Genomic DNA, 24,133 nt, shown 5'->3' on the forward strand with positions numbered 1-24,133 from the left:
ATATGTGTATTCACATAAAACTACTAGGACAAAAATATTGCAGATTATTCTCAACTACAATATGAATAATTAATATTTAAGATGACGGCTTACTTTCTGTTTTTAATTGTTACAAAGAGAAAAAAAAGCGCAACGGGGCAACCAGACTACTTAAGTGGTTTGGGCTGAATTCATATGAATTATCTCACTGGAAAGTAAAATGTAGGTCCCAATATAAGGGTTAACAGAGAAACTTGTCAGAACATTCTAAGGATAATTTCAGTTATTTTTTTCATATTTTGTCTAGAGCAATAAATCCATCTTTTTTGGGTGGACACATATTTTTTCCCCCTTAGCGGCTCCCATAAACCTGCTTCCATGCAACCGTTTACACTGACGACATGGCGGCAAATACAGTTGAGCTAGTTTACTAAAGAGCCACAGTTTCGGTAGTCATTTGGAATTGGTCCACTGCAAAATATGGTTAAAAAAATGCTGAACCCAAAGTGAGTAACAGCAGAATCTAATTATTTAATCATTTGCAACCGAGACACGCAGCAGCAAATGTTACTTTGTCTGCAACACGGAAGGGAAAGCTTCCATTTAAGAAATAAAACATGAGCAGAATTATTCTCACATTTTTTTAGGAGTGACAAGAAGGCTCAGTGAAAGGCAATCACTGCGTTGATAGCGCTGAAGACTGTAAAAGTTGCTTGTTTGTATGTCGCAAAAGCAATTACCCACATACTGATAAAAATCCACTTAAAGTGTGGAAATCCACTTTAAGTATGATTGCAGCCGTAGTAATCTATATACAATCTGCTCCCACTATTGTTGCTTCTATTCATTCTATGTGCTTTATAATGCGGTGCGCCGTACATATGAAAAATGTTTTTTAAAAAAGGCCCTTCATTGAAGGTGCACCTTGTACTCCAAAGCGCCTTATAGTGTGGAAAATACGGTATATAAAATTGTTTAGTCTAGTCTAGCAAGCTACTTTATTATACCACAAGGATCTACGACAGCACTAAAATGAGCAATAACCGACTATGATTCTACATTTGGTCACAATGCAACGGGGGATTCTAGTTAAGGCTTAAACCAGTTAGAAAAATAAAATAAAATAAACATTTCGCAGTGAGCAGTGGAAGTTTCATCCAACGGGAACTCGTTAGCTGCCGTCAACCTGTCATACATTCGGACATACTCTGATCCGTTAATACCACTTGTTTCTGTCTGTGTGTGTTTAGAGAGACAAAGCGCAAGATGCCCTCCCATTAATTTGCGAACACAGCCTGTTAAAAAGTAAGCAGCAGCTCATGCTTGAACTGTTATTCGCTGCACTCCGGCACTCGTTTTTTTTGGGCACTCTGAATAACCAAACAGCAGATCTGAACAACCCTCTGAGGCTGTGTCCACACTGCAGGGCAATTCAGATTTTACCATGGAATGCGAAGGGTACAATTCCGAATTTTTCAAATCCCACCCGGGCCTCTTTCGTGATGTGGATATAAAGCAGATACGTTTTTGATGCATCCGCAGTACGAGCATTCATCCATGATCACATGTGACCTACTGTATATGTAATCAAAAGCTAAACATGCTCTCTGCACGGGCATGGAAGATTGCCTGGGGAAATTTCTGATAATCATCTGTGAATCTGCAAAATATTTTACTTTAATTTCACCTGAAACATGAAGCATAAAGTGGACGTTTGTGGCGATGGTAGTAATTCATCCACGCAGACGGTTCATTTGTTATGTGCTTTAGTAGACGTCTCCATTAAATGAGCTCGAGAAAAATCATCTCATTTCCCCAAAATATTTCTACATCCTCGCGCCTTGCTCCTTTGTCATTCTGAAATGAGCCACTACACGCAGTTTGTTCATGTCACTCGACGTCGTGCTTTGTGCACATGCATTTTACAGCATGAACATGTACCTTTCACATTAGCGGTCACATTTGTTTTTGTAATGTAAATACATACAGAAAAGGATCAGATTTAACAAAAATTCTGAATCGGGCATTTTGCCCTTGTGTTTGAACATAAAGTTTCCGAGTGATTGGAGCAAAGCAGTGCACACTCTGAACAAAGGCAGAGCTAGAGCTCTACTGTTCCTAGCTGTCATAAAATAAATTTCCCCTAAAATATTCAATTTACACTTGAGAGCAACGAATTTATGTCATTTTCTTCTTCATCATGCATTTTTGACTGGTGTGACTCAGGAGCCGGAAAAAAGGTAATCTGCTTAATTAATTGATGATGAATTTCCGGTGGGTGTCGGAAGAATCTAGTCGTCCAGTGTTTTATCACACCGAATTTATTTTACAGGAGCCTCGCAGTGAAATCAAATGGGTTGCAATCTCTCTGCATATCGTGTCACAAATTGTATGCACTGTTTTTTCTTATGCACTGCAGCATGTTTTCTTTGGGTGATAAGACTAACGAGCCCATCTCAAGTCGTCATTATTGGAGGGCGTACTCACGAGATATTTCTAAAAATAAAAAAATAAACAAACTAAAGACATAACAGATTCGATCTATTTTGATTTTCTGTAGAAAATCATAGAAAAACTGCAATTGAGCTATGTAGCTCACTATGGGTGGATACACAAACAAACAGAAATATATTTGCTGGTGCTAGATATAAAACTTTGAACGATGATATGATGATTCACATCACTACTGAACTAATACAAAATTAAAGCTGGCACCTGTGACTGCCTTTGGCTTGAGGGAAACCATCTGCTTATGCAATCAACTTGGCACTGGAGGAGTTACAGTTTGTTTTTTTTAACATTGGTCAAATAGCAATAAAATGTAGCGAGGTGATCCTCCATTCTGAAAAGGTGATCCAGTACCATTGCCTTACCATAACTTCATTTCACTCCCATTTGTCTTTCTATTTGCTCAATATATCTAAACAGTAACTGGTATGTATGTACATATGTCGACTCGAGCATAAAAGACACTGCTCTCAAATCCATAGTAGACCCTGACGCACCAAAAAAGCTCAATTCGATGTGGTGAGTATGAGTGTGTGTGCGTGCATGTCTGTGGTTGATGGTTTTACGCGCCCCCTCCTCCCTGTTCCCCTTTCCTGTTCCTCTTTAATGTCACGGGGCTAGCTCATATGACCTTGAACAGCAGCATTGGCACGGAAAGAGCGAGAGCTGCCTCGCCTACGGGCGCCTTGAACTGGATCGGCAAAAAAAGAAAAACAAAAGTCTGATAGACATCGCAGTCTTCCTCTTACTCCCCCAACCTATTCTCCACAGCTTTTCGTCAATCAAAGAAAGTTCTTATCTGTTTTCCTGGGAAGGGTTGAATGATGATGCTCTATCTTTAACCTCTCTATTGGACAGAGAGAGAATTTCAACTTTTCCCACCAGGAACAAAAATACAAATCTGCAACCCCATCCACCTTTTGACCTTTAAGCACCAACCGTGAGTCATTCAAGAAGCGAGTGGCTTCATTGAATACACCTGCAGGATGACTGCAAGAACCATTGTTTATCTGCGAGGAAATTCAAGGCACTCTTTCCTCCCTGTTGTGTTCTGAGTCACCGGCACACAGTGACCTGTTACTTGACAACAAATATGCCAACCTCTCTTCTGGGGATAAGCGCCTTGCTTAGCAGCCAATCACAATTCTCCTGATTACGAACGAGATGGGGTGTTGAAGCACCTTAGGTCCAGTGTTTTGACAAGCTGATGGCTGACCTGCTGTGTGTGTCCCAATAAGGACCTTTGGTTTTTCCAAAGTAAACACTCAGTCCAAGGTCTGGTTCAGCTGCTCGACTGTCATACCGGGCCTCTTAAACAACAGCTAAGTGTAGACTGTTGTAAAAACATACAGCAGGCTTGTTATCAGCATGAAAATATTGTGGCGCCCTTCCTACAACTGTAAGTCAGGCCAGCAAAGTTCAAGAGATCGTAATGATTGCCTTGTGTGGCAATAAGGGAAGGAGAGACGCATTCCTTAATATGTTCTAAAATCAATACAATCATGTATATTGGAGGGTTGGAAACTCGAAGAGACTAGCTACTGTCTCTCTCCATGCATGACCTTTCCAAACAGTAATGTCAAACTCAGACATCCTGGAAAGCCTCTGGTAAAAGTGGCGCTGTGTCGTGATAAAAAAGAAACCACTCCACTTTTGTGAGCATTTTCATAGCAGTGGTCCCAGCCAGTTTCTTGCATATTGGCTTGACACCGCACAAGTGCAGAGAAAGACCACACATATGCTGCTAAGAAGCTGTTGATGAGTGACATGAGCCATGACCAGTCTCCTCAATTAGCTGCGTTAAGGGGCTTTCACACAGAGACATGAAGTTCTGGGGCTAAGAATAACATTGAGTGTTTGTGCTTACAGCAGTGGCACTGTGACTTTACCATGCGCGCTAGCCGGAGTCTTGCTGCTAATCCGATCCTCCAAACATGTTTAGCCCTTCCCCGGGATATTAGGTCGTTTGTTAGTGTAACACCTTTGCCAATGGGTCGGCGATTATAGAGAGGAAAAACAGAACTCACGCATGAAAGAAATGCTACGATGTATAGCGAACACAAACTGTAACTGTGGTTTAATGCCGTGTGAATGGATAGGCTGAAAAGGTTGAAGTGGCCTACAATAGATCCTTCATTGTTGAAGAGACCAAAAAACGCAGACTTGTTTGTGGAGGCACCAGTGTCCTGGGAGATTCATTACAGGCAGATTTGTTCCACATAGTGAAACACGAGTAAGCGCTACTGCCAGAAAATTGCATTGCTCCAAAGAACAAGACTCAGCTCGGGGATCTCGGTACAGCACGACGACGGCACCAACTATTGCTAGGGAGGAGATCTAACCCAGTGTTTATCTGATGCGTGCGAGTGAGAGATTTGAAGGAACCAAAAAAAAGACACATAATGTGAGTAGGAATCGGCCGGGGCCTCCAGACAGCCCGCAAAATGGTCCATTTTGGCCCTAAAGCCCAAATAGTTTTTATCTTCTCGCAACCGTGCATCCAGTACATTTGCTGATTAGAAAAATTGCTATAATTGATATTTCACTTAGTTTTATTTTTTGTCATTGCTGACTAACTTCTGCTCAACACTTCAGCCCATTTATCAGTAATATAGTGAAAATGAGTGGGACGAATATACTCTGCAAGTCAATTTACACGATGTGACCCTAAATCTTCAAGTTAAATTTTCCCAGTTTAAAAAAAAAAAACAAAAAAAACACCTCAAACATTATAAAATCATTATTAAATTATGTAATTCGCTCCTTTAACCACTGCAACCTTAAAATGTCAAAATCTTGTTCGAACATGACACACTGCATGTAGTCAGCTTTATCAATAATAACGTTTGTTTTGAAAGGAACACTTTTTCAAGGTGGTTCTCATTTGGATGGAGAAGAATCAAAGATAAAAAAGAAAAAAAACCTCTGGCGATCCAACGTAAGCAAATTATCTATTCGCATATTTGGCTTTGGCGCAGCTGATAGGCAAAGAGGTCATTGCAGACGAATACGAATCTGTAACATTCTTCTAAACCACAGTTGAACTTGGTACAGTAAATAACCTGACCTGAATAAAGTCGGGCAAATCTGGGATGAAGCAGGCTAAATTTAGCAAACAGCGAACCGTGTGTCAGAAAAATTGAAATGTGAAAAGATCCTTTACTTAAAAGCGTTTGCAGCTGGGGGCTTTGAGCTTGTCAGATCTGACTGCAGTAATCAAACGCTATTACTGGAGACTGAGGGAGCCAGAGAGGAACTCAAAGGCAGAGCAAGTACTTCAGAGGCTCCTGCGCGGTACTGTACAGAAGCTTTATATGTGCGTGTGTTTTTCAAGTGTGAGGCTGGGAGTGCAATGAGACCTCAGTGCTCAGCTTGGGGCAGATAATCTATGGTTCATTTGCAGCTTTTCTCCCCACTATGACAAGCCGTTTACAAGACGTAGCCTCTCCCGCTGACCCAGTTCTGAGTGGCTGTGTCTAGCGACGAGGCCCTGCCTCCCCATCAGGCCCTGCTCCTCGTCTAACTGACGATAACACCACCACCCTCTGCCTCCGTGAACTGTGAGAGAAAAAAAAATAGGTCACCCTGACCCACTTTTTTTTTTCCCCTCCCCTCCCTAACATCATGCTAGGAGTTCTACTGAGCATGATGGAGGGGGACAGTACAAGCGAGAGAAAGAGAAAGGAAGACAAAGAAAAAACTGGAGTTTAAAAGGCAGGCTCCAAGATCTTTTGGTGATGTGTCTTTGTGGCCTTTTGGAATAGCTGTGACCCTTATCAGCTGGCCTGCTGCATGTTTGGAGAAATCCCTCCAACGCCTTAATACAACTGCTGCCGAGGTTAAACATCCATCTAACCAACTTCTAATTTCTTTCTACATCTCTTTTAGCTCGCCTTGGCTGCTCAGAGTGGTGAAAGGGATTCTTTCTGGGGTCTTATTTAACACTTTCATGCACCCTGTAACCTGATAAACTGTCCACTGGAGTAACCGCTGTCCCTGAAAGGGTTAAACGCATACTCTATGTACTACATTTTTTGCAGAAATCTATGTTTTCCAAGTATGACATTTCATCCCAGAGGCACAAATTACAAGTGTCTTGTCTAGAAGGGATTATTATGGGACATGTTACGCCCGGGCTGTCCTGATGCCTGGTAGCATGACACTGGCCCCCTTTGAATGCCTCTGAATGCCTCTGTGTAAGGCTTTGTCAGCTCATGGTATAGCTCTGATCACGCACAGCTCTCATTAAATGTGCACTTGCTCCTGCATTGCTTTTATAATCCCTCCATACATTAACACGGATCTCTTCCAATGGCAACTGCTTTCAAACATAAAATGAGAATATTGCAATACTACAATCTGCAAAATGTATCTTTAACTGTGCGCTTTCTCACTTCAGTACGGTATAATTACTGATCAGCCCAAACCTGCTTATTGAAAGTATTAATGTCCCAGACAAAAATCATCACTCAGTGGGGGCCTTAGTGTTGCCTAGAAACCACTGTTTAGTTTTTGTTAGGTGGCTATATTTGTTGTACAAGAGTGACATATAATTATCCCTTATTAAATAGCCTTTGCCTTTTAAAAAGATGCAGTGATCATTGTACTGAAGGTCGGCTGTAAAGTATGCAACCGCGTTTGTCAAGTCAAGTCAAATATTTTCTTGACACCAATATGCTCTATGCGCCCCTATGAGTGAAACAGCATTCTAATTATGACTGTGTTTGGAGAATATGGTTTAAGCAGAAAGCATCCACCTCTGGGAGTGCCGTTTTGTCACTTGCTGTCGATTGACAGCAAGTCAAGGCACTTTGGCAGGGCCCTGAGATGGATGAAAACAGATGTATTTTTCTACGGGAAGAGAATTGTCACACAAATGCTGCTGCGATTTTCACGTTTTTCCAGATCCCCAAAATTGAACATACTTTTCAGGTGTTCTTTCAATGTTTTTCTGTGCATTGATCATTATTTATCACTTGAACATGTTCATTTCTAAATTTTCACACATCACATGCCATTTCAAGACACAGGTCGTAGATAATCACGTGTGTAAAGGCCATCCTCCCTCCATCCACTAGGCGGCAGTGTTGCTGTCTCCATTGAGCATTGTCTTGTTTTCAGAAAATTGGAAATTGAAAAATCGGCAACCGGCCCTTATCTGTTCTTTTATTACATGTTTAGTGAGTACGATTCGGGAAAGAAATACAACTGTAATTTTTTTCGCTCAGGCTTGTTTTACCTTCACATGGAAGACCTTCTTCTGCTGCTATCTCTTCTGTGTCACCGCAGCAGTGGACAAAGAAGAGTAACGTCTTCCATGTGAAGGGGGAAAAAAATGCAAGGGAAACAAATTACGGTCGTATTTTGTTTCCCGACTTGTGTGAAATAAGCATATAATAGAAGATAAGATCAAGACTTGTTTTCCTTTATTGTCCAGGACATCGTTCGTTACCGTTCCATGGAGAGACCGGAAAGAGGAGGGATGGCCTTTACGCAAATGAATGTTTTCGAACTGCCGTGTGTGTGAATATCTTGAAAATAAATAAAGGTGTGTGCCCGCTGATCCACTAATGTACATTCAACACTTCACAAGTAGCGTTGAATATTCACAAATGTTAAGTCATGACAAAGACACATACATTAGTCGGTGAAAATTGTGCACATATCTGTGGATCTGAAAAACACGTGAAAATCATGAATATATTTTTTCAGACAAATCTTCTGTATTTTTCTGCCTTATTTAATATTCCACAAACAGAATATCAATCTGAATGCCGTTTTTACACCACAAAGGGTGCATAGAGCATATTATTGTAAAGAACATTTGTGCCTTGACTTCACCTTTAAATTATATGTGGCTCATCACTGTTTACATCCGCACCCAATTACTGCGGAACAGTATTTTCCTGCATTATGTGAGCATTGTAATGTCTTATAGGTTGCCTGTGTGAGTACTGTCATTGCACCAGAAGCTCGTGAGGACACACATTTCCGTATGTACAATGCATTAGCAACAGTTCGACATGCTGCTTTACAACCCAGAGGAAGGTCGACCTGCCACTAAAACCCTCACCATCGCAGCGTTAAGCCCATGCGTGCTAATAGTGACCTGGTGCACTGGTGTGTTTGTTGCCTCTGAGACGAGTGATGGAGCCTGGTGTTCCACTTTCCACTTGTGCCAGAGATGCTGAAAAGCTTTTCTGTATTATACTTTGTGGAACAAAATAAAAAAAGACCAGACGCATACAAAATTACCAAAAAATTATTAAAGGTATCTGGTCACCCGAGGCTGGTTGGGGGTTTCTAGTTCCAGTTAAAGGGGTAGATGTAGGTCAAGCCCCGCCTCCTCATATGCACCAAGGTCACCGCTGAAAGGGAGAAAATGTGGATTAGAATGAAAGACCCTGAATAAACCACATTCGTCTGGCTCCTACGCCAGTCCTGGCCCCAGACGTGTAAACACTGTTATAAAAGTGTGACCGTTCCTCTTTGCCTGCGCATGTGTCCACATGTGTGCAACTCGGAGATCATGAAACCATTGAACAAGTTATACTCTATTGCATTTCCTTTTATAAACCCAATTGAGCGGCACTTGTGTCATCTCTTCGGTCTTAGTGCAGGAGAAGAATTGGCAATTAACAAGTTCATTATGTTAATAAATACAGTTTTCAATGTTGTCTACTAGGTACTAGTAGTGGGAATCTTTCACAAATTCAAGATTCAATTGGATTATGACTCAGAGGTCTTTGATTAGATTCGATGATTGCGGCATCTTTTTTTTTTTGCATTTGTTAAATGAGAATACTTACTACTAAGACCTCCATTCATATACTGTGTAAAACAACTTATATATATATATATATATGTATATTAATAAATTATGTATTAGTATAAGTATAAATGGTCATAATCCTTAAACCACAGAAAATTGGAGCTGCCTCAGGCTATAATATGGAAGTGGTTTGGCGATAAAAAGTTGTAAACTGCCAAATGAGTGTACCGTATTTTACGGATTATAAATAATAATAATAATAATAATGCATTTTATTTAAAAGCGCCTTTCATGCCACCCAAGGACACTGTACAGACAATAAGAAAATACAATGTAAAAATTAGTAAACGAGATATTATATAAAAACAGGACATCGCTCCGGCGTATAAATCGTACCAGAAATAAAATGCATAATAATAATAAAAAAAAAAACATAAGTCGCACTGGAGTATAAGTCACATTTTTGGGGGAAATGTATTTGATAAAATCCAACACCAAGAACTGACATGTCATCTTGAAAAGCGATTTAAAATAAAAATAAAATAGAGAACAACAGGCTGAATAACATGCTTAAGTTCCATGACGCACAAATGAACTGAGAATGTGCCTGGTAAGTTCACGTAACATTAAGAGTTATTCAGATAACTATCGCATGAAGAACATGCTAACCAGTTTACCAAACCACCAGTGTCACTCCAAATTGCTAAATCCAATGAAATCTTCATCCTCTGTGTCACTTTTAAACAACTCCGCCAACTCCGGAGGTAGCAGATGCAGTGCTCATCTACCATGCCGCTTACGTCAGACTCATCGTCGACTTCCCGATACAGGCCTAGAGCACCCCGTTGCGATTTAATGTGAAAATAACATGTGAGATGATATAATAATATGTTAAGAATTTCATATGTAAGTCACCGCAGAGTCTAAGTTGCACCCCGGACGAAACTGAAAAACTATGAAAAATAGTCGGGAAAATACGGTAAAAATTAGTCAAATGAACCGAGGACGAGCAACTGCCGCAAGATTGAACATGGAGTTTACTGCTTGTACTGTGCATTTCCCCGTTTCTTAGCACCCAAACAAACAAACAAACAAACAAACACTCTTATTAAGCATTCCATTATATGTTCATTCACATAGCTGATGTCTCCAAGAGTTATACTGAAGTCTCATGAGATCTTCCAAGGCCCCGCTTGACATTATGTCCAGCAGTGGTTTGACCTTCGGCTACAGAGGCCGGGTTTGTGTGCGGCTACAGAGGCATATCTCCCGGAAGTCACACCCTAAACTGTACGACTGGCAGAGCATTGAACTTTAGAGGTTAACTGTATTCTGAAGGTGAAGGGCATTTATGCAATCCTGTTAGGCTAGATCCCGATTCAGCCAGCCATATGGTAAATATAAAAGGGGCAGACATGTTAACGTGGCAAGCTTAAAAATACTCTCAACCTGAGACAGGAGCACACCCCACAATGAGACAGTGAGCCAGCCGGCTTTAAACTGCCCAGCAGCTGTAGGCAGTCAACGAATAACGCAAGTCAGCTGAAAAAAGACAGCTCACCCTATGCATCGCCGAGGACATCAAACAAACTTTTCCTGAAAACATGATTGGAACTCCTGAGTTAATCCCGTCAGTAAAATCAGATTCAATGTTTGTAGCCTTAAATTCCCCAATAGGACACAAGGGCTGGGTTTGTTGGAGGCACATTGTTAAAAGGCTGGCGTGACCTCCACCCACCCTTTTGTGACCTTGGGACTGATTACTCAATTGACTGACAGCTGTGAACCTGCCCATCACAAGGGTCTCCTCCCCCTTCATCCTTATATGCATACAAGGTCAAGGAAAGCTTAAGAGGAGTGAAGGGTGCCACATGATTGGATCTCCTTCTGGACAGTTACTTCGAAAGCCTCTTCAAGAATCAGGTCAAGGGCACACACTTGCCAAAGGAAAAAGTCAGTACATTGCAAGTGTGAAAGACCGCAATTAAGACAGCGGAAAAGGGTGGAACGAGTGACTGCGGTCTACATGTTCATAGTCCCGCTTTCATCGCTTGAAATCATAAGCTCTAATTTGATTATCTGTTTTAATCTTCCTGCTTAGTGGACACTTTCATTCAAAGTCACTTACACGGTGATCACTCTTGCACATCTTTTATTCCCCCCCTCCTTTCTACAGCTGGATATTTACTGGAGGAATCCAGGTTAATTGCCTTTGCTCAAGGGCAGAGTGTGAGTGGAGTATGAGCCAGCAATCTTCTGGTCACCAGTCCATTTTGCCTAAGTAATAGGTCATATGGCTGCCTCAAGTCATCGGCGCTGTGCTCGTCATCTCCTCCTCAAATGGCCTCCTTTCGAACGCAGTTTAGGAGAAAGCTGTACTTCCCAACGCGCTTTTCGGAAACGAATGCGGAGCTAATTCAAGGGTCACTTGGTGAGTGATAAATTGGGGTTACGACAAAATGTCACAAGCATTTGAAGGTATGGGAACATAATGAGCAGTGTTGTGCAAATTCATTTTGACAACAGTAATAGTGACTAACTTCTCCAAAAGGTAACTGAATTTGTACCTGAATTACTCAATCATTGTAATTTAGTTACCAGGGAAAGTAATTATAGCGCAACTTTTTGGGAAAATCCTTCCAATTTTTGTGACGAATATTTATTGGATATTACACCACAACTTGTACACAAACCATCGGCCCGAATTCAAGCGTTCTCTTCACTACTAACATTTTCAACAGTAAATGCCTTAAAACTCAATTTGATATCAAATGAAAACTATTAAAATCCTAAAAGTGCTTTGAAAACTCGATCGTCCTCTCAGTTCAATAATTCAAATTAGCATGCACCGTTGAAAGACGATATGCAGAAATACGTCAAGAATTTGTGTCCAGGTATGACTATTATAGTCCAGGATTTTTGTTTTGCTCAACCATTATCAAATATGGTTGGCCATTAAAATATGAATGAACATCCAACATATTATCCAGTGCAAAAATATTGGAAATGACAAAACACTAAGTAGTCTTGTCTTTTAATTCCTCTGGGTACCTATAAGCTCTCTGAATCATGAAAAATGTTTCAACTGCATGGGCCAGCGACAAAGTGGAAACGGACCTACCAACTTAAAAAGAAACCCCAAAATAAGTGTCATGTGTTATTGCTGAAGCCAGCAAACCTTACGACAAAAAAAAAAAAAAAAAAAACAGCAGTCAAAGAAACGTAGCAATGCATTGCTGCCGGTGACGGGCAGCTCTGTGAAGTGTTTGGAGTGGAGATGAAGCGATATGAAAAATGCAAATCACATACTGACATGACAAACAATGTTTTTCAATTCGATTTTCATCAAGTAAAAAGCAGAAATGTCGATAGAAACAAAACAAAATTAAAACGCTTCATTTTCTTCCAACTGCTATGACATTCACGCACACAGATCAATACCATTTTAATTAACGGTGCAAGAGCAATTATTTAAAATAGGGATTCATTTCTACTTTTTTGTTTTTGAACAAGGACACTGACTTGATGCATAGTCAAATAAGTAGGTGTTTCGTCTACTTAAAAACACTTATATGGCTCCAGATTATTTTATTCCGTGCAACCGTTTCACGAAATAAAATTGAGTACAATTCAGCACAGTTTCTCTTCAGTGTACAGCGGACAAGTTTTTACATTTGAGTGTTCTTATTCACCGATTCAGGGACCAGTACTTGATTATATCTTTCAATGAGAATCAGAATCAGAATAATTTTTATTGGCCAAGTATGTAGAACACACAAGGAATGTGTCTCCGGTAGTACAGGCTACACCAGTATTGCAATCACAAGCAACTACGATAAACAGAGACATTTTCACACCACTCAGGAATGAATGAACGTGCACGATGGTTTTTGGGGTTTTTCTGTGCACATTCTTACGCTTTACATATATTACCAAAAACACATATTGTTCAATAAGGTAGCAAATGCTACTTAAAATGGGAAATGGTAATATTATCCATCCATCCATGATCTGAACCGCTTTATCCTCAACCATTTAAAACGTTTTTTTGGTACACACTTCACTATTTCATCTCTAGTCCGAAGCATTTTAAATACAAAGTAAAAGAAAACAAATATAAATTAAATGAAAACAAATGTGACTGAGTAAATGACAGGTATGTGCAGATTGGAATGTTCTTTTTTTTGTTTTGTTTTGACATTTTAATGCATGACGCAGTTGGCCATCATGAACAACATCCCCACAGTCAAAATACAAATACTGTAACCCAAAACACAACCCAAAACACAACACTATACACAAAACAATCAACATTACAAATACTGTACACACATCCACCAAAAAAAAAAAAAAACCTTGAATATCAGCGCAAAACCCCCAAAAAACAATTACAGTCCACCAATAACTCCAAACACATTAAAAAAAAAAAGAATAAAATAAATCAACGTTAACGGTGTCTTATTTTTAATCTGGACCTGGACCAAAACATTTGTTAAGAACTTCGTATCTTCCTGTATATTTTTTAATGTCATTGTTTGTGTCAGCCATGTTTGTTGTATTAAGAGAAAAGCTCTTAATAGCTTTGAAAATAACCCCACCACCCCTCCCCCCGAATAATACAATGAAGTTGAAAACATCATTGCAGTTTATAAATTCCCAAAGCATCACAGAAGCAATGTCTAGTTAACCCCTCAACCTTTTACAACATCTGTGCAAATGGAGGACACAATACAACGATGCCAAAACAAGTGTGAGGAACAAAAGCATTATTCCTTCAACTCAACCAGTCTCCAAATATTCACCATTTCTTTGTAGGCACAAAAACAACTTCAATTGGAAAATATTTGTTTTGTACATCTACAGTGGTATTCTAAATGAACTTAACATGCAGTCCCAAAGGTAGGGGATAATCAAAAACCTCCTCCCAACCTCAGGCATATTATTTGTAGTTATAGTCATGATTTTGTTTTCAAATTAATAAATGTTACATGGCCAAACTAAAGAAAGTGCTTTACATAACTTTAAATTTGAAAAAACATCCTTGCACACCCTCTCATGCACCCTGTAACTTGATAACGTGATCAGCTGTCCACTGTAGTAGCCGCTGTCCCTGAAAGGGTTAAAACAGCATAAAAATGTTTGAACTGCCTCACTCATCCAAAAGTACATTTTTAAAGCTTTATTGTCATAGATTCAGGTTGAAAATGGGATTAGTATATTTCTGTGTTCAGAAGGGTCCTACACTTAACACTCATTTCCTGTTGCTGTTTCAATCACCATTTAGCATAGTTTCACCAAACATAATTGTTCTCGATATCAAATAAGTTAATTGATAAATGAGACACTCATGGTGGCTTTTTGCAATATTGGGAAACAATACTTGGCAAATGTTACCGTCCAATTAATACATCTATTCCATTTGGTCGAGATAAGTCTTCCATCCATCCATTATCCGAGCTGCTTGTCCTCACAATGAGGACATGAGTAAATGTAATGAAGTTCTTCAATAATTTGAGTAAATTTGAGAAATTAGTAACTGCAATCAAGTTTTGAAAAGGATGCAATGCCAGTTTTAAAGAGAAAAGAAATGTAAAGTGAAATGTTAAAAAACACTTTGATAATCAGCAGGGAATTAAAAAAACACTCAAAAAGTTAAAAAAAAAACCCCAGATCTTTCAGGATCACTGTGCAATAATCAGATTCTAAACAATACACTGTATAATTGTACTGTATATGGTGCGTTGCAAATCCAACTATTTCTTGTTGCCTGGCAACAACTCAGCTCATCACACAACGTCAACTAGGATTTGGGGTTTCAGTGCATGATAAAGAGTTTCATCAAAGTACACTGTGTGTGTGTATACATACATACACGCACACACACACACACACTAGCCCCCACACACATGCACACTGCATTAAAATGACTTTTAACCTAGAAACTGTTCTGTACTCTAATCTGTAAAACTACAAATTACCTCTTAGGTTCAAAAAGCTTTGATGCCCGAATTTTACCCGATTTCACTTACAGAATGGAAATAAAGCCTGGAGGCGCAACCTTGCCACCTTTAATGCATATGCATCCCCGCTGCCCCCGCACCCCCTCCTATCCCTGATGCCTGTGCAACATATCCATCATTCATTCATAAATTCTGAAAACTCCTCTTTAGTTGATTGCTCGGGAAAATTTAATTTCAAACGAAAGCTTTTAAAAGAGAAAGATATAATTAAGTTGCAGGGATCTCTCTGGTACTCCCCCGCACCCCTCCTTCCGCACACTCCCGCCTGAAGTGACGTTGAGGGGGGAACATTAGCTGAAGGATTTGCTGCTGTGAACTGCACCGCTTCTATGTCAAGGTGTCAATGGAGTCATACACCCACGTTTCACGCAGAATGTTACGTAAAGCCTCCCTCCCCTGCGCCGGCTTACTGCACCAGTCGCCATGCCCTTGCCTGGGCTGCTCAAGGTTCTCAAAAGGACAGGCTGCAAAGAAATCGGGACGGACAGGGCCCGGTGATAGGCGGCGTAGTGAGGGAGGGGACAGCTTCCAAGTGACAGCCTTGGACTTTGAATTTAGCGCCAGACAGCCTCATGCATCAATACCTCAACTTACAAAGACAAGCCACTAACCTTGAAGAGGCCAGGGACTCTTCAGGAATGAGTGGCATTTTCACTTAGCCTCCAGCTTCTCCCCTTCACTCCTGGCACATAAACTGGTTAAAATAAGACACAGTTGAATAACAGCCGACCTCTGTCTCTCTCTCGCTCTCTCTCTCTCTCTAGACCGTGTGACCCCATTGTTCTAGCTTTCGACCAAACGCTTCTTGTGCCATGCCATTTATGTAACTGGGGACAACATAAACATCATTCAGTATAAATGACGCATCAACCATCACAAGGCTTTTTGGCACATATTTGAATATTATCTGGAGCTATTACTGCATTATTCCAGATTTGATACTTCAACTGTACTCCATTTGCAGAGGCGGTGCAACTGCCCCCCCTCCCTTATTTCTGAGTGACTCTGTCCTCATTCCCCTTGCAACCCGCCCACTCTGTCACGGCGGTGACATTAGCCTGCTTGTGGCAACAGAGACCTTTCCCTTGTCTGACTGCAGCAGCAGCAGCACTCGTCACACTGGTAGAGAAACCTTCCTAATGCACCTCTACAGCCGGAGGCCAGGAGCTCCGCTGCAGGGGAGGTAGTCACTTTGACTCCACTCCTCTAATGTGACCACACACCAGGCCAGCCAGGAAGGGAGTCAGCTCCTCTCACATCACTGCTCCATTCTACATTTCTGCAGTCGTTAATGTTTCAAAAAGGGACAGCAGATATTCCAAGTTGAGCAACCCATATAAGGTTTGCACAGGTCGAGTTGGCCTGTTGTGTTGAAAACTAGGGCTGACGCCTCAGTAATGTACCTTTTAACTGACCTGCATGTTCTGTTTCTTCAATTTAGGCCTGGTAGAAAAATAAAGATAATTGGTCAGTTATTATCCCAATCTGGACCCTTCCTGGCCAAGGACAAACGCCAGACTATTTTGTGTTTTACAAGTTTATCCTATGCGATTATCCTGTGGTCTGAGGTGTGTTGAGAGTGAATTTGTCCTGATGCATTTCAGATGTGACAACAGACACCTCACACAAAAAGTTACCTTGGAGCAGTGGTGGCCAACCTGCGGCTCACGAGCCACATGCGGTTCTTTGGCTGGTTCAATGCGGCTCCCGGGCTTTCACACGACAAGTGCTGAAAACGCCTCGGCGGTGGCAATGCCATTCAAATAACGGCGCTAAATACACAGAACGTACGACGTCAGCCTATCATCAATCCCGTTACCTGATTGAGGGCAACCAATCAGATGACTGAGTCACCACTCATGCGCAAACAATGATGCTAAGCGCTAAGCTAGTCAGTGAATTACCTCTGATGTTAAGGCAGGGGTGCCCAATACGTCGATCGCAATCGACCGGGAACCAGCGGATTGGTCCCAAGTTGACCACAAGGGGTGGGAGGAGGAAATGGGGAGGGGGGGGGGGGGGGGGGGGGATTTGTGTGTTTGTGTCTTTAGCTTTCGTTCATGTTCAGGCCATTCTGGCTGTTGCTCATCGTGGCGTGCGTCCGTATATGCGCGAGTGCATAGTTGGGCACCCGCGTGTATGCGTGCGTGTGTGTGTGCGTGCGTGCTTGCGCGTGCGTGCGCACGAGGACGGGATGCCCATGTGTATGTGGATCTTTGCGGTAACACAGTAAAAATAAAAAAAAGGCTCTTTGTCTCTGACTGGTTGCCCTACCCTACCTTAGAGTGTCATTGGCAGGTAGCAACAGACATACCGAGATACTGGAAGAGTCACAGAAAGATGTACAAGTGGACGTCCTTCAAGGGAGGTGAGAGGCACCCAAGTGTCACGTTAGACCATTCAAAGCTGTTTACATCAGCGTGGTCTGCGTGCTCGATGACCTGCAAGGGTACCTGACCACACATTCCATCCTGCTTGAGTAACATTATTAATACAGTGATTGTGCCCCTACATGAACAACATGGGCCTAATTTCATCTTCATGGACATCAATGGTCCAGCTCATTGAGGTCACATCATCAGGGAGCGACTGTTGGAGATTGGTGTACCTCAAATGGAATGGCCCGCACTTTCTCCAGACCTGAACCCTGTGGGATGAGCTGAGTCGCCATGAACAGGCTCAAAGCCCTGCACCCCAAAACCTCAATGACCTGAGGGCTGCCCTTCAAGACGAGGGGGATGCTATGCCCCAATAGACAATAAGTCCACTTGTGAACAGCATGAGACATCTTTGTCAAGCTGTAATTGATGCTCAATGGCACATGACGGGTTCTTGAGATGTTGAATTTTTTACTGTGGTGTAGCCTCCATTGTTATTAACTTTTTTTTCAATTGTTTGAGATGAGGAAATCACCAGCGCTGTCCTACCTTCTTGATATGATATCACTGTCGTGTCAACCTTTTACATTTTCCACAAATTTCACTTGAAAGCCAAATATCCCTAACTTTTTGTGAGTAGTAGTGTATTAAATGTGCTCAATACAACCTAAAATCTTCATGTGATTCATGACTCAGTGAATTGTGATTTAAAAACAGAATGCATCTAAAGAAGTGACCTGGATGAGGAACAAGGAAGCAGAAAAAAATGAATATGAATTACCCAAAATACAAAGGATAATAATACTAACCATTCACCTATTTTGAGAACTCAACTACAAGATTCGCAGATGATTATAAAGTCAGCTTTTACTCGGTCTCTGGGATTTTTTTCCACAGTTTTATTATTTTCAGATTTTTCTCCCAAATCCACCGTCATTCCATGACTCAACATGACTCAAGACTTGATCTTAATTTTACTGTTTTTGTGCTTTCTGTTTTTGTTATTAATTTATTATTATTATTTTTGTATATATGTGTCACGTGTATCAGGGTGGTGGTGGACCCCAAAGAGCAGGCAGGAGAATGACCTGACCACCTGGACCCCGCAGGTACAAAGGACTGGTCCCTATTCCACCATGTGCCTGGCGGAGCGCGTCTGAGGCCGACACCCTTTTCCCTTTCAGGCAGCGCTGGTGATGCGGCTGTCCTGTTTTCATCTCGTCAAGCCGCGTCTACGGTGGGCCGAGCCCCGTCCGCATCCACGTTTAGCCGAGGCTCGTCACGTGTCTGTTTGAGCTGAGTCACATTCACGTCGACGACGAGCCGTGCCACGTCCACGCCCACATCAGGCCGAGCCCCTGTTCACGTCCGGCTGTCCCATGTCCCCCGTTACGTCGAGCTCCGTTCATGTCAGGCCGCGCCCAGCCAAAGGATTGCCATCGCTTTTGTTCCTGTTCCCTGGCGAGGTGAAGGTCACTGTCGCTTTTGTTCCTGTTCTCCGGCGAGGCGAAGGTCGCCGTCGCTTTTGTTCCTGTTCCCTGGCGAGGTAATGAAGGTCACCGTCGCTTTTGTTGCTGTTCTCCGGCGAGGTGAAGGTCGCCGTCGCTTTTAGTTCCCGTTCCCCGGCGAGGCAAGCATTCTGGACAACTTTGGGACGTCTGGGATCCGTCCCTTGAGGGAGGGGTACTGTCATGATTCGGTTTGGGACCAACAGGTGGCACTGTAGGGCTACCCCTGCAGCTGCACACCTGTTGGTCATTAGGTAATTAGTGCTTTAAAAGGACTCCCAGCCCGACCACTCATTGTCGGGTCATTGTTTGCTCTTTGCTACTGTCATGTTCGTTTGTTTGCTGTTTGCTCTTGGCTACTGTCATGTTTGTTTCAGTCATGTTTTGGTTGCTGTTATGTTTTATCTTCAGTCATGATTTTTGTTTGATACTTTGCCCTTTGTTGGTTTTGGATTTAGTTTTCTCTATGTTTAATACAATTCATCAAGTACACCCTGCTCCTTCCTCCTGCCTGCTTTTTGGAGTCCACCACCACCTTGCAAACGTGACAATATGATACCTGCTCCATGTATAGCACTTTGTAGACAGCGGTGGCTGTTTTAAAGTGCTCTATGAGTACAGTTGAGTTGAGTTGAATTCCATCCTCTCGTGTGCCATCTCTCGTGTTTGTTGTTGTTATGTTTCTTCTTTGTGTTTGCTACATCAAGCTTGAGATGGTGTGGTAAGGTATAGTGCAGGGGTGTCAAAGTCATTTTTGTCGCGGGCCACATTTTAGGTACCATTTTCCTTAGAGGGCCATTATGATTGAAATCATATAAAGAAGTCAAGAATAATAGTTTAGGGAACTATTGTTTAAGTGATTGTAATGGGGTGTTTGGCAACAAAAAAGTGCTTACAACGTCTCTCTCATTTATTACATATGTGAATTTGAAATTTTGGTACATATTTTAGCAAGCTTCATGGAATTTGCCATGTTTCAATTGCTTTCGCGGGCCACACAAAATGATGTGGCGGGCCAGATCTGACCCCCGGGCCTTGACTTGGACACCCGTGGTGTAGTGTATTGATACTATTGGAACACACTACACATAGGAGCATCAAACTTGTTAAATACCTGATTTAGATTTTTCTGTAACAGGTAGAGACTTAAAAAAAACGGGGGGGGGGGGCATGTGTGTAAGTGTGTGTGTGTGTGTGTCTCATTGTCCTGTGATGTCTGAATAATTCAAGACAATTTCAATCCGCCACAATCCATTGTTGAAAGGCCATTCAACAGATGACTCCTGTCTTGTGTAGCTCTCAAGTGTTGCAGTGGATGTGTCCATCTTTTTTTCACACATTCCATCATCCAAGAGTGATAGCTGTAAAAACGCATTTAGCTGTTCCTGCCTCGTCATCAAAATGAGTCCCATTGACTTTGGTCGCCTTCTGTTCATGACAGAAGCTCCAACAGGAGCCAGTACCACCGTATGCGAGTGAGATAAGGCTGCCGTAACTACGTTCTTGGCTATAACATATTCTTCCAAGCAACAGTACACAAGTTTTATTCCAGCTAGAATTTCACCTCGGAAATTAAGCAAATTTTTATCTGTGGGGTATTTTAATCCTTGTGTATCCTGAAAGCTGAATATTATTGTAAAGCGGCATGTGAGTAAATCTAATAGTCATTTATATGTCTCTCAAATCCAACATATGTTACTCAAATGATGAGTTTATCAGCAAGCTTTGAAGAAGCCTGGCAATCCTGATCATTTGAATCACGTGTGTGGGCGTAGGGAGACTAACAACATGCAGGTCAGCGGCTCTCGAGGACCGTGTTTGGACACCCCAGCAGTCAGTAGCACCGTCTAGGCCAAAATCCATAACATTCCAGGACGCTCCAATTTGATACAAAATATTTGCATGGAATATACTGGATTTTAAATTAGTCTGTTCCACTGTCAAATTGTCACCATAATACAACTATACAAGCAATGCTTTAAGAAACATTAACATTATGAGCAACAATGGTTAATCACCGCTTTAATGCGAATACAATACAACATTAGATGTCATGTGGGCATAAAAGCAGCTAGCAGCTAAAATTAGCAGTACAGTTACTTTGCGATACTTTTGAGGCAACTCATTTTCTGAAACATTTTTAGGACAAAACCTCAGGATCCAAGTGTGTGAGACAAGTTTTCCTTTCAAACACTGATGAGGTACAAAGTTATGCACCAGACTAAAAATTGACAACATCAGCACTGTTATTCTTCCATGATTATAAATCTCAGTACAATAATAACCGTAGAACGAAATGCAGTTATCAATCCTTCAATAGAACATTATTTAATCTGATTCCAAATAAGAGAAATGCATTTGAGGTGAAAAGGTCAATGGTGTGATGATTCCCTAGTGTGCTCTGAGAAGATGAGAATGCAGTTTTGTTCCTTAACATCTACTGTCAAAGTGCCCTTGAACAATATTTAGTGGCCAAAACACAATGCTGGGCAGCTCCCAGGTCTGTAATAAATCCAAAAATGCAGTAAATGCTTTGACACTTGTTGTAGTAGATTGTACATTAGATTCCCAGCCACCCCAAGAGTGACACGGTAATCATCCTGTCAATGTTTTCTTGGGTGTGTATCTTGCACTTGTGGCTGACATTTGTTTTTTAAAAAAAAGTTCAAATTTGTTGTGTGGACTGATCTGCTAAAATTAATGTGATTTCCGATGACAACACACTTGCAAAAAGAAAGCCAAGAATTTGCAGTCAACAAATGAAATGCCCTCTGATTCTGTTGTAGGCTACTGCACATCACTCATAAGCAACTTTCATTTTAATAGCCGATAACTCAACTCAACCTACCCACACTACACAGACTCTAGCCACAGACTACTCCATCACAAGTACAACTCGCAAGCTTGGCTCTGAATGGAGAGATTTTTGGTTCTTGTGACTACAAAGGGCAAAATGAACAACCTTGAAAATCTTGTCTAAGTTCAGGTCAAATAATTAAGCGGCTTAAATGCTCAACAAAAGGAAGGCTAAATGGTATAGAGCCCCAGACACAGCTTTTAAAGAAGTTAAGACTCCTCTCTACATTATTCTAAACTTGACTGATGCTGAATTAGGTTTGTGGAAGGTTCGCACATGAACTGAATACACCATTCCTTTGTTCTTTTATTGCAACAGCAGGCCACTGCTGGGAGGCTTTCAAATGTGCCCTTTTCAAACCTAAGACCACTTTGCCTTCTTTAATGTAACTTGTCGCAAACCTCAGCGCATGACCTTTTCGCTGTTCTCTGCCGAAGTCAAATGGAGCAACAGGCCATTGAAGAAAACACACCACCCCACGCAAAGGCCAGTCATAGGCTGTGACTTACACAACGCAAAACTTTGAACTCTGGCAACACGTCATGATGACACAAACATTACAGGATGCACTTCACCAACACAAGAAAGAATAAACATATTTTTAAAATCTATTTTATAGTTAGAAGGCAGGACAAAAATTCCATTCACGGATCATGACCTAATCCATGAATTATTGGGTTTTGTGGATCACATTTAAAGGTTTTTTTTTCTTTTGTTAACGTACTTCTTCACTTGTCACTGAGTAGGTAACCTGTAATGCAAAAACTTTTAAAATTGCAAGACAAAAAAAATTGATTGGGACCAATACCAAGCAAAAATCTGGACAAAAATATTAATGAGTGAATTCTGAGTCTTGCTATTTAGTACATTACAAATCTAATGTCATTGTATCTTTTAACACAAACATCTCATTTTTGCCCCCCCCCCCTACCCCCACACCCCACCGAAGGTGCAAAAACTCTCAAATATTTGAGGCTGCCTGTGATGTTTGAACCGATAAGGATGAACTGCGGTAACTAGAAAAAAATTCATGAACACTCAAAGGACTAATAACAACCTTTCGGTGGGATGGCATTGACGTTCAAACAACGGTGATGCTCAGAGCCCCTATGATCAATTTGTGACAGCAACGTTCCAATAGCAGCCGTGGCTTTCATTTTTTCCAGTGGCTTTCTAGTTAACAATCCATTATTCATTTGTAATTTCTTTGTATTAATATTTTACACACAAAATACCCTGGACCGGGACTAGTTTATTGTTCGGCGATGCAGATCGCGTCTTTCGGCGGCTTTATACTTCATCACATGCAGCATTTTCGGTGATACATCAGTACGCTCCGCTCGCCGTACGACACTCAAACAACAAACCTCGACTAATCTCAATAAAATACGTTATAATAAGCAGAACGGTCCGTACCGCGTCTGTTGTGAGTAACCATGTATTTTTCTTTAATCCCGGTGTATGTGACTGTGTTTCTCTCGTGGTTCATTTCCTACCTGCGGTGTCCAGCCCACAGTCAGTCGAAGAGGCGCATTAATATTCGGCACGGGCAGCAAATCCATTGAAAACGGCATACATCTGTCTTGTCACTCCGGCCACGAGACCAAAAAATGGCGAGTCGGGCTTTCGAAATCAAAACATAGTCCAGAAATGCCTCCGCGACTCTTTTTTTTCGTGCCACAACAGTCCGAACGGAGGTGTGCTGCGTGTGGCGAGTCTGTGTGAATTGTTTATTCGCGGTGTCCCCTCTCCGTGGAGCACAGAGCGGCGACAATCGCACTCCTCCCCGCTTGCTGCTTTGACACCACCCTTAAAGGAACACGCACTTACACCACCCACACGTAAGAATAAAAAAAAAGGAAAGACGCTTGATGGACGACGCAGGGGTGATTATTCGTTCATTTTGTCCTCCATTGATCTATTATCTATCCTAAATACAGCACGCACAGGCAGTTTAACGTTACACATAACGTATTTTTGTTTGAAGGTAGAATGCCTCTGACATGACTGAATAGAACATGAAGCAACAGTGACGTCATTAGGTTCGTGTCAACTGATGTGACGAAGTTAATCATCATATGTAGTAAGACAAAGAACTATGCATGGAAAAA

The 24,133-nt window shown here is 41.5% G+C and overlaps 1 protein-coding gene across 1 annotated transcript in view; it reads right to left on the minus strand.

Moving 5' to 3' along the window:
• Window positions 1-23,801, minus strand: part of nrip1b (nuclear receptor interacting protein 1b) — a 45,718-nt gene extending 21,917 nt beyond the window's left edge. Inside the window, exon 1 of the mRNA XM_086131490.1 lies at window positions 23,519-23,801. The gene's annotated coding sequence lies outside the window, so the exon portion shown is untranslated. The remainder of the gene's footprint in view (window positions 1-23,518) is intronic.
• Window positions 23,802-24,133: the final 332 nt, after the last annotated feature.

Source organism: Hippocampus guttulatus, chromosome 15 (assembly GCF_054856545.1).
Source record: "Hippocampus guttulatus isolate MCC_2025c chromosome 15, RoL_Hgut_1.0, whole genome shotgun sequence".
Classification (NCBI taxonomy): domain Eukaryota; kingdom Metazoa; phylum Chordata; class Actinopteri; order Syngnathiformes; family Syngnathidae; genus Hippocampus; species Hippocampus guttulatus.